Source organism: Tupaia chinensis, unplaced genomic scaffold (assembly GCF_000334495.1).
Source record: "Tupaia chinensis unplaced genomic scaffold, TupChi_1.0 Scaffold000539_1, whole genome shotgun sequence".
In the NCBI taxonomy this organism is placed as follows: Eukaryota; Metazoa; Chordata; class Mammalia; order Scandentia; family Tupaiidae; genus Tupaia; species Tupaia belangeri.
This window is the reverse complement of record NW_006160052.1, coordinates 909,010-921,160: the sequence shown is the minus strand read 5'-3', so window position 1 is coordinate 921,160 and position 12,151 is coordinate 909,010. Positions and strand designations below refer to the sequence as shown.

The 12,151-nt window shown below is 39.0% G+C and overlaps 1 protein-coding gene and 1 non-coding gene across 4 annotated transcripts in view; both read right to left on the bottom strand.

Moving 5' to 3' along the window:
• Positions 1 to 12,151, bottom strand: part of ZNF518A (zinc finger protein 518A) — a 43,969-nt gene that overhangs the window by 18,309 nt on the left and 13,509 nt on the right. The gene's annotated exons all lie outside the window — the stretch shown is intronic.
• LOC114009467 (U6 spliceosomal RNA) lies at positions 3,317 to 3,422 on the bottom strand. Its single transcript, XR_003550875.1, has one exon. It is a non-coding gene; the product is annotated as a U6 spliceosomal RNA (small nuclear RNA).

The following is a 12,151-nucleotide window of genomic DNA, read 5'->3' as shown; positions in this document are numbered from 1 at the left end:
GGATCTTGGGCACACACGCACAAGCACCCGGCGTGAGTTTTAAGCCACCGGGTCCGGGACGCGAACCGCGGTCGACTACGTGGGAGTCCAGCGACATAGCCATTACGCTAACTGCTGGTTCCCATACATACATATTTTGAAAAACCATACTGTACTCTACAAAGTTACATAACTCTTATATGTAAATTTAAAAATATTCTAAAAATTATTTTTTAAAAAAGTACTTGAATTTTCAAAGTCAAAGGCTTGCGAGATGCCAGAAAAGACTGTCAGTAGGATGAGAATATAAAATTGAACACCCACAACTTATCCTAGTAAAAATTTTTAGTTTTAAAATGAAAATGAAAGCTACACCCAAAAGATGGGGTGAGGAAGTTACCCAAAATGCATTCAATTTTTCATCAACAACACCAACTTTCTATTTGCACATGTACTCACCAGAAAGAGAGAGAGGGGGAAAAAGCACTCCTCAATGGGGTGTGGTCACACCACAATCTCTTCTCCGTTCTTCCATGCAGTCAGGATTTGGGGCATATACGCATACCACACTTGGCATATTTTTCAAGCCACCAGAGACTATGATTCAAACTGAGGTTGGCTATGTGGGATCTGACTGCCCTTTCAACCACCAGGCCACAGGGCTGGCTCGGCAACACTAACTTTAATCAGACATCAATATTAATCAGACATTTTATTCATAAATCTAAATGCTAGAAGATAATGGGGTAACACTTCCATAAAGTTCTAAACTTAAGAATTTTTTTTTTTTTGAGAGATTTTTGCTATAGGCACATTTGCTCGCTGGAGAGAGATAGAAAATGAGAAATCATCCCCTGGAAAGATGGCCATGCCATCATAATCCCTTCTCCTCCATTCTCCTCTTGAGATTCTGGGCACCCATGCACACACACCCAGTTAAGTTTTAAGCCGCCGCGTCCAGGTCTCAAATCACAGTCAACTACATGAAAATCCAGCGATATAACCATTCCGCCATCTGCTGGTCCCCTTAAGAATGAATTCTATATCCAGAAAACTCTCACACATGAGGAAAAGGGACACTTTATGCAAAAATCCATAACATGCTACAGTAGTCTCCCCTAATCTGCAGTCTTGTTTACCTACGTTTCAGATATTCAATCAAGTGCAATCTGAAAAGAGGTGCGTATAGCATTTTAAGATATTCTGAAAAAGATACTGCAATTCACATACTTTTTATCACAGTGTACTACTATAACTCTTCTATTTTATTAATTTTTGTTAATCTCTCACTGTGCCTAATTCATCAATTAAGCTTTAATATACATATGTACAGGAAAAAAATGTATGCTCTTTATCTTGGAGTTACATCCCAGTAAACCCATAGTGAGTTAAAAATACCTTTGAGTTGAAACTGCATTTAATGTATTTAACCTACTAAAGTTATATAGTTTAGCCTAGACTACCTTAAATGTGCACAGAATACTTACATTAGCCTGCAGCTGGGCAAAATCATCTAACACAAAGTCTATTTTATAATAGTGTTGAATAGCCTATGTAATTTATTTAATACTATATTAAAAGTGAAAATCAGAACACCTGTATGGGTTTCTACCAAATGTGCATCACTTTTTGCATCACTATAAAGTCAAAAAACTTAAGGTAAACCATCTTAAGAAAGAGACTGACTGTGTAGGGTTCCGTACTATCCACGGTTGCAGGTATCACTGGGAGTCTTGGAACTCACCACCCAGAGAAGGGGAAGTACATACATGTACTCCTTATGGAAAAAAGTTTTGAGTAAGTACTTTCAACTAAATCAAATTTCAATCAGAAAGAACTCAAAAAAGGGGAAAAAATGCAATACAGAAAAAGTATCTACAGACAATAAAATCTACAACATACAAATAAATATACTATTGCTAATACAGTTAAGAAAGCAGAAAAGACTGGAGAGATAAACATTTGCAACGTCTAATATATAAGAAGCCCTAGCAGAAAAATTAACAATGGGTAACAGGAGAGGTAACAAAAGCAACAAAATTTTTCACGCTAAAAAGCAAATAAATAGCTAGTAAATGATTGTGCAGACCCAAAAAACTTAATCCCAAGCAGACAGTGGGAAAAACTAAGAACTACCCATTTCGTTCTTTGAATCTTCAAAACACCTAGGAATTGGCGATAGCAAGTAACTGCAGTGGGAGAAGTAGGAAGGGAGAAGCTAAAATCAAAAGAAATCTGGAGAAAGCTGCTTGATTTGAGTTGGATACTAAAATTCCCTTCCCCACTCTATCATGTTATAGGTTACTGCTGCTCCCCCATCATAGCAGAAGCCTAGAGATTTATTCTCTCCAAAAGGTAAAATAGAATCTCTGAAACAGGGGAGACTAGGCACAACTGAGAGAGTAGGCAACATACAAAAGCAAGAGGATTAAATGACTATACGCAGATGAGACCCCAGCCCACACCCTTTTCCCTTCTAAGTTGGTTCCTACATTAAAATACGACACTTAACACAGAGGCTGCTGCTGATAGTGCATGAACATTTTCTCACCAGCTCATGACAAAATGGATACAGAAATTGAATGGAAGCATTTAGCAACTACTACATCAATTCTCACACAGTTAACTTTTTATCTGTTGCATCTTATACAAAAATATAAACTTATGTCTTACATGTCTTTATTTTAAAAATTTCTTTCTAATTCTAAAAATTGCCAGTGGGGCATGAGCTCGCAGAGAAAGAGGAAAGAGAGAGAGAGAAAGGAAGCACTCCCCACAATGGGGCATGGTTACACTGCAATCATTTTTCCTCCATTTTTCTATCCCATCAGAATTTGGGGAACAGACACAAGTGCCTGGTGAGTTTTCCAAGCTGCCGGGGCCAGAACTCAAACCATGGTCAACCATGTGGGATTCAGTTTTCTGAGCACAGCACTTAGTTGTTGCACTATGAGGCCAGTCTGTTCTCGTTCTTTAAATTCCACTTTTTTTTTAAAATCTAACTTTATTGAATAAAGGAATGGATGGATTTTCGAGTTAATTATTTTAGCTTTATGGTTAATACTTTTATAAGCCCTCTGACCCATGGCAAAACTTTCTAACTGGTATATACAAAAATGCTTGTCTATTCTTGTCAAGTTTCTATTTAGTTTCAGTTCTATAGGTGCATAAACAAATATATTTAAATACACAGGATTATCTGTAACTGAATTACTGGTACATGGTAATGCATTGCAGCTCGTAGTAAGAAATCAACTTCCAAGTACAAGTACAAACTTGTATTTTACGTACGAATTCAAGTTTTAGACTTTCTTGTTCTTACACTAGAATTGATGTCACTAACTTAAAGGTTCATGAATTTGCATGTCATCCGTGCGCAGGGGCCATGCTAATCTTCTCTGTATCATTCCAATTTTTAGTATATGTGCTGCCGAAGTAAGCACTTAAATTCCACTTTTCAAGTAATTTATTTTTATTGTAGTTTAAAACTATCAATCTACAACAGATTGGGGTTTTAAAAAATCCTTGTGCTTCACCAGGCACTTTGAGAAGCACCAGTCCAGAATCTGGAGACTGACCAGTCCCTCAAAATCCCCAGAATAGGGGTAAAATCTTCTATTATAGCCCTTCTGCAGGTTCCGACAGATTCCCACCAGCTTCTCAGTCAACCAAAATGATATCTGAAGAAATCCTCTAACACTGAAATTCAAGATCCAGACTAAAATAAATTAAAAAAAACTAATCTGTTAGAAACAGAGTCAGGACAGAAGGTGGCATGGTGGTTATGGTGCTAGAACCCACATGGCCAACTCTGAAGTTCAAGTCCAGGACCCAGTGGCCTGAGAAACACAGTAGGCACATGCATATGTGTGCCCAAAATCCTGAGTGGAGAATGGAGAAGGGACTGCAGAGTGGCCAACCCCTCTTGGGGGTGATTTCTCACTTTCCATCTCTCTACCCCTCCAGCGAGCACTCATGCTCTATGGCAAAAAATTCAAAAATTAAAAAGAAAAAGGACCAGTATGAATTAAGACAGCTCACTGATTTCTTAGGGATAGAAGGGATAACAGGATGCTACAAAAAAGGAACATTAAAAGAACAAAAAGAGAACTCTTAGAAATTAAAAGAAAAAAAAGACAAAAGCTAAAAGGGAAATGGAAGAGTTGCTAGGTAAAGGTGAGATAACCTCTCAAAAAGTAGAATAAAAACACAAACAAAAAATAAGAGAGGCATGGGACCAGTAGTTAGTGTAATGGCTATGTCACTGGACTCCCATGTAGGCGACCACGGTCCGAGTCCCGGACCCAGTGGCTTAAACTCATGCCGGGCATGTGTGGGTGTGTGTGTGTGTGTGCCTAAGATCCCAAGAGGAGAATGGAGGAGAAGGGATTGCAGCGTGGACATCCCTCTGGTGGGTAATTTCTCACTTTCTCTCTTGCAATTGCATGCACCCTATAGCAAAAACCTCTCCAAAAAAATAAATAAATAAATAAATAAGAGAGGCCTAGCCAGTGGCATGGTGGTTAAGGTTGCTTGAAAAACATGCCAGGCACATAGGCACACAACTATGCCCAAAATCCCAAGAGGAGAATGGAAAAGGTAAAACTTTCAATGGAGAATTCTATAATTTGCCAAGCTACCAATGAAGTATAAGGTTCAAAGGAAGACATTCTAAATCTCAAAATTTACCTGCCAGACATCCTTCTTTAGGAAGTTACTACAAAGTAAATGTACAGCAAAATGAGAATAAACCAAGAAAGAGAAAGACATGAAATAGGCAACAGGAAATCAGAGGAAAGAAAAGTAAATATCAATAATATCTCCAAGGTAACAGTAGAGGGAAATCCTAAGAAGACAAATGGACCCAACCACATCACTCCTCAGTCCAAAGATGTGACATTGCAGACGTCAAAAGATAAGACACACCAAGAACTTCTATCACCAAGAATCTTACTGACACTGTACCATCTTTTCAACCTCAATACAGAATCTATAGGATGAACCTGGCCCAGATTCTTATCTGTACTTAATTTGCATTGATTTAAACTGATTATGTTTCTGCTTTCCCCTCCACGCACTTATACACAGAATCATTTGAGTTTAAGGTAAGCTTTGAAACTAAAAAAATAGAGCAGCCTAGCTACCCCACCAGATATCCAATATCTAGTCTACACTACAGGCCTGCCAGATTCTCTAATTATGGTGAGCCCTATGGGTCCCAGGATTCACTCTTCACTTTATACACTGACTTCTCCCCAAAGGCACTCTGGTAGCATATCGGAGAAGCTAAAACCAGACTATGGGTCAGGTATTTTGTTCACCTTAACTTCTAGGAGCCTTTGTGTAGAAGTGGCACCGTTACCCTTTCACTACATAGGCAGGTTCAGGTTCACACTTCATTTTCAAAACTAATCAATGGGGTATTGACAGTCATAAAAATACCAAAAGTTAGAATGCTAGTTTCATACAAGCTGAGTAGAACATGACCAGAGAGAACACAATGGGGGCGGTAATGGGAAGACGCTTCCAATTTCATAACTTAAATAGACGGTATACAGGTATGTATCAGATTATCTTTAAATCCCAAATATATCATATGCATTTTGTATATAAATACAATTCATGATAATAAAAAGAACATTACAAAATGAGAAAAGGACAGAACAAAAAAGTTACAAGGAAATGTAAGTGAAAATATACTCAACCTCACTAGAATTCAAACAAAATAAAACTTGTCAATCAGACTGCAAAAGATGTTACATATTTCTATTTAAAGAATTTCTATTTATTTAATTTTTATTATTATTCTTTTTAACCAGAGACAGACGGAGAGATAGAGAAAGGAGAGTGAGATAGCAAGCAGCCAAGTCCAGGACATGAACCACCGTCGGCCATGTGGGAGTCCAGTGCCTCAACCACCATGTCACTGGCAAGCCTCATGTTTACAATGTTGATTAGTAAGGAGAAGAGGCACCATGATATACTAATTATAGATGTATAAGCCAGCACAAAAATTATAAATAACAATTTGCAAGGTGGCATAACAGTTAAGGGCACCTGGATCCCACATAGCTGACTTCACGGTTAAGTCCCAGCCCAGCAGCATGAAAAACATGCCAGGTACATGCGCCATGTGTTCAAAATCCCAAGAGGAGAATGGAGGAGTAAGAAACTGTGGTGTGGCCATCTCCCCTGGAAAGTGTTTTATCATTTTCCCTGTCTTTCTGTGTCTCTCTGGTGAGCACATGTACCCTCTAGCAAAAGCTTAAAAAAAAAAAAAAAGGGACCAGCAGATGGCAGGGGTAGATTGCAGCATGAAGACCATGATGGGTCCTTTCTCATGACATAAGCAAAACTATTTTAGGAGGTATGCAAAAATGTTTGTGGTGGGTAGTGGTTCTCTTATGTGGGTGTTTCCTTTTTCACATGTATCTATCTGTCTGTGTATCTACCTGTTTATTTATAGTGATATGCAAGCCACCAGGTCCAGGACTTAAACTGCATTCATCCAAGTGGGAATCCAGTGCCTTAACCACCACGCCACCTGCTGGTCCCATACCACCTGCTGGTCCCACACCAGTGTTTCTTAAAATGTGGCCCTTGGCTCACGATGGCCTCCGCAGTGGCAAACTTCCTTAAATAGTATGAAAACGGTAATCTCTGTGCCTCTATACTACACTTCTGTGAAATTTAATCAAAAAGTGTCAAGCCATGGGAACCAGCAGTTAGCGTAATGGCTATGTCGCTGGACTCCCACGTAGTCGACCGCGGTTCGTGTCCCGGACCCGGTGGCTTAAAACTCACGCCGGGCACGTGTGCGTACGTGCCCAAGATCCCGAGAGGAGCATGGAGGAGAAGGGATTGCGGCGTGACCATCCCCCCTGGGGGGTGCTTTCTCGCGTTCTGTCTCTATGTCTCTCTCTGTCTGTCTGGCGAGCGCACACGCCCTATAGCGAAAAAAAAAACCTCTCCAAAAAAAAAAAAAAAAAAAAGAAAAAAAAAAAAAAAAAAAAAAAAAAAAAAAAAAAAAAAAGTGTCAAGCCATGAAAATTCTGTAATTCTCAAAAGTAAACGTTATCTGTAGTAAACACCTAAGTTTTTTCTAAGGAAATTCAAATTAACTACCCAATGTCAGTTCAAAATTAATGAATGTTGACACTAAAGATGGAAAAAAATTTAAACAAAATAGGTATCATTCAACATTGTATTCATCTTATCTACATACAGGTATCCAATCATACTTTGGCAGAGAAGACAGTAACACTAGCATCAAAGTTAACACTTTAACACTCAAGAGAATGAAGAATTATGCTACTATATAAACTCATGCTATAAAATAAGTGTTTTTTCCCTTTACTTGTTTAACAATTTATTTGTGGGAAATGAGGTTACTAAAAGTAATGGAGTTAGTACCACCAGAATAGCAGTTATTTATGCAGTGTTGTCATATAAATAAAAAACTGCATATATTTTATATAAAAGATAAATGGTACTCCTCTAATATGTTTCCTGATCTATTTAAATTGTTAAAGATACTAAAAGTTGTAACGTCAATCTAATTGGCTATATACTCTTTTCTATTTGCTATCTAAGAAATGAACAGGAAGTGTACTATTAGACTTTTGCATTACTCAGGTGTATTATTTCTTAATAAAGAGCAGATTTGATATAAAGTTTTACTTAGAATTTTTAATGCTACCTTTGCCAGTTTTGATAACGGTATTACAGAGAATTTATAAAATGGAGTACTTTCCACCATTTCATTTTTTCTAGAATAGAATAGTACACTAACCTTAAGTATTACTCCGGCCTTAAGTGACACAGACTACACAAAAAATAACCAGACAGCCTAGTAATTCTTTAGATTTGAGAACTCATAGCCTCTCCAGATTCTTCTATCGTTTCTGGGCTCTTTATTTTTTTACCACTGTAGTACTTTGGTCATTCATATTTCCGCTCAAAACAGTCAATTTAGTACAAGGGTCTTCAGAAAGTTGATGAAAAAAATGTGTATTGTGAAAAAATGTTACATGGATTTCAAAAATTTTTACACCAAAATAAACTCATACTTTAATTTCATTTTTTCATGAACTTTCTTAAGTCCCATAACCTCACTTTTTAAGAATCTTGGGACCAGGAGGTGGCATAATGGGTATGTCACTGGACTCCTACATAGTTGACTGCGGTTCAAGTCCCAGACCCAGCAGCCTAAAACTCACACCGGGTGCGTGTGTGTGCATGCCCAAAATCCCAAGAGGAGAATGGAGGAGAAGGGACTGTGGTGTGGCCATCACCCCTGGGGATGATTTCTGGCTTTCTGTCTCTCTCTCCAGCAAGCACATGTGCTCTATATCAAATATTTCTCTCTTTAAAAATAAAACCAAGGGAACCAGCAGTTAGTGTAATGGCTATGTCGCTGGACTCCCACGTAGTCGACCGCGGTTCATGTCCTGGACCCGGTGGCTTAAAACTCACACCGGGCGTGTGTGCGTGCGTGCCCAAGATCCCAAGAGAAGAATGGAGGAGAAAGGATTACGGCGTGACCATACCCTCTGGGGGGTGATTTACCGCGTAACCATACCCTCTGGGGGGTGATTTCTCGCTTTCTGTCTCTAATGTCTCTCTCTGTCTGGCAAGCGCACGCGCCCCATAGCGAAAATCTCTCAAAAATAAAAATAAAAAAATAAAAAATAAATAAAACCAAAAACAAAACTATTCTTTAAAAAAACATAACAAACAGGACCAGCAGTTAACACAATGGCTATGTTGCTGGACTCCCATGTAGTCGACCTTGGTTCGGTAACCAGACCTGGTGGCTTAAACTTAAGTTAGGCATGTGTGCATGCATGCCCAAGATCCTGAGAGGAGAATGGAGGAGAAGAAATTGTGCTGTGGCCATCCCCCACCTGGCGGGGAGGTGGTGATTTCTTGCTTTCTGTCTCTCTGTCTTTCTTTCTGGCGAGCATACATGCCCTGTAACATAAACCTCTCCCCCACTCTCCCCTCCCCCCCAAAAAAGAACATATATCGTATCACTAAATGCTTATGCACAGGAAAATAGTAAAATAAATTATGGAACATCCACATGAAAACATAAAGAGACATATGTATTATACTGACTTGGAAAGATGTTTTTCTTTTTTTTTGTTTGTTTTCTTTTAAAAAGAAGTTGCATCAAGGCATGAAACATTTTTTTTTTTTTGGAGAGGTTTTTGCTATAGGGCGCGTGCACTTGCCAGACAGACAGAGAGAGACATAGAGACAGAAAGCGAGAAATAACCCCCCCGGGGGGATGGTCACACCGCAATCCCTTCTCCTCCATTTTCCTCTCGGGATCTTGGGTACGCACGCACACGCGACCGGCGTGAGTTTTAAGCCACCGGGTCCGGAACGCGAACAGCGGTCGACTACGTGGGAGTCCAGCAACACAGTCATTACGCTAACTGCTGGTTCCCAAGGCATGAAACATTTTAAATTAGGAGGAAAGATCCTCATTTTCATCTCACTTTTATGTTAGAAGGAAAGATCCTATGAGTATGTTTATAAAAGAATACATAAATCTATAAAAAAGATAGCCTCCAAACTACTGTCCAGAGGTTAAAGGAAGTACTGCACTTGAGTCTTTTTTTTTTAGAATTATTTATTTTATTTATTATTTTTAATTTGCTATAGGGCACATGTGCTTATCACCAGGGAGAAACAGAGAGAGAGGGAAAGTGAGAAAGCAAGCCACCAGGTCCACTGTCTCCTTACTGATTTGAAAAAAATCAAATCAAATCAGTAAGGAGAGAATCATTAGCTCTCCTAAGCACCCTGGTTAAAATACGAAGGCACTGTCACTATCATAAGTTAGGTCTGCCCCATGGTCCTGCCCTTGAATTCTAGGAAATCCTGTCTCCCTAAAATAATTCCTTCTTTCAGCTAGCTCACAATGGTTTCTATTACATGTAACAAAAAGCTCTTACTTAAGACAGAAAGTTGAAAGATCAATGTTGACAATATTTATTTTATAGAAAGGTGGGTTTTGCAATGGTCCTTTAAAAAACAGTAGGACTTAAACATGTAAGAAAGAAAAAGGCGATCTAGACCAGAAAAGGAGAATTTAAAAATTCTGGAATTGGTTGACCCACATGGGAAGGTTGTGGGTTCACTTCCTGAGGCCTCCCTCAGCACACATGTGACCCAGGGCTGACTGGAGCTGGGGGTGGATTGCAGTCTTAAGCTCCTGTTGGGGTGCTATCTCTGTCTCCCTCTCTCTTTCATAAAAGATACAAATTTTAAAAAGAGAGAATGTATAATGGGAAGGTTAAGTAAGAACAGAGACAGATCTGAACTGGATATGAAAGGTTCAAGGAGCCACTGTTGGTTTATGAACAAAGATAAGTCAAAACAACAGTATTTTAGAAATATTAGATTGGTATTAGAAAGCAACATAAATTGAAAACAGACTGATAATATTAGTGAGAACATTAAGACTAGAGCAGTAATTCAAAAAGAAAAAAGAGGAACCAGGAACTAGCAATGTTAACAAAGGTTAAGAATCACACATTAGGGCTGGCAGGTGTTGTGGTGGTTAAGGCGCTGGACTCCCACATGGCTGACCACGGTTCGAGTCCCAAATCTGGCAGCTCAATTTCTCACTTTCCCTTTCTATCTCTCCCTCTCTCTCTGGTGAAATTTAAAAATAACAACAAACAACATTAAATAAATAATTATTTTTAAAAAGAATCACATATTAGGTATAGAAAATTTTTAAAAGGATAATTCCCAAAGTAAAATGCCAAGAATAAGAAAGATTTAGGGACCAGCAGTTAACATAATGGCTATGTCACTGGACTCCCAGATAGTCGACTGCGGTTCGAGTCCCAGACCGGGTGGCTTAAAATTCACACTGGGTGCATGTGCATGTGTGCCCAAGATCCTGAGAGGAGAATGGAGGAGAAGGGATTGCAGCGTGACCAACCCCCCTGGGGGGTGATTTCTTGCTTTCTGTCTCTCTGTCTCTCTCTCTCTGTCTGGCGAGCGCATGCACCCTATAGCAAAAACCTCTCCAAAAAAAAAAAAAAAAGAATAAGAAAGATTTAATTAGAGTAAAATGAAAAGGTACCTTTCCTAGAAAGTTAAATACAAGAGACTAAAAAAGCAAAGACATTCTATAGATCTAATAAGGAATGTAGCTACTTGCTACAATCTGGTAACTTAAACACTAAAGACCTAAAATTTCCAGCATGTGGCTCTGTATCTTAAGTTGTCACATTACACTGACAGAAAAAAGTAACGTGATTATTCATAATTTTTTATAAGTACTGCACTTCTTTTCTTTTTTTTTTTTTTTTTTTTGGAGAGGTTTTCACTATAGGGCGCATGCGCTCACCAGACAGACAGAGAGAGACATAGAGACAGAAAGCGAGAAATCACCCCCCAGGGGGGTTGGTCACGCTGCAATCCCTTCTCCTCCATTCTCCTCTTGGGATCTTGGACACACACGCACACACGCCGGGCGTGAGTTTTAAGCCACCGGGTCCAGGACGCGAACCGCAGTCGACTACGTGGGAGTCCAGTGACATAACCATTACGCTAACTGCTGGTTCTCCAAGTACTGTACTTCTTGAGTCTTCTTTTTTTTCTTTTTAAGAAATATCTATTTTATTTTATTTATTATTTTTAATTTGCTATAGGGCACATGTGCTTATCACCAGGGAGAAACAGAGAGAGAGAGATTAAGTGAGAAAGCAAGCCACTAGGTCCAGGACTCAAACCACAGTCAGCTATGTGGGAGTCCAGTGCCTTAACCACCTGCTGGCTCCACTCCTTGAGTCTTTTAATCCTTTTATCTACAGAGATAAGTGCAAAAGTCATACGTGATGAGGCAAAACCAAAGCAGCAAACAGGTAAAGATTACAGAGAAATATAAAATCTGCCTAAAAGGAATCCAGAAAACAAAACAACAAAATCTCTAAGACTTACTATTTTCAAAGTAGAACATATTTTAGTTATAGTGCTTTCAAAATAACTATTAGCTTTTCATGAGTTGGAACAATCATTTTGGGTTTACCTTTTTCTCTGTAGCTGTTTTAAGTGGGGTTTTTTAAAATTTGTTTTTAGAGGTTTTTGCCTTATTGTGCACGTGCTAGCCGGAGAGAACAAGAGACAGAGACAGTGATTTCTCTTG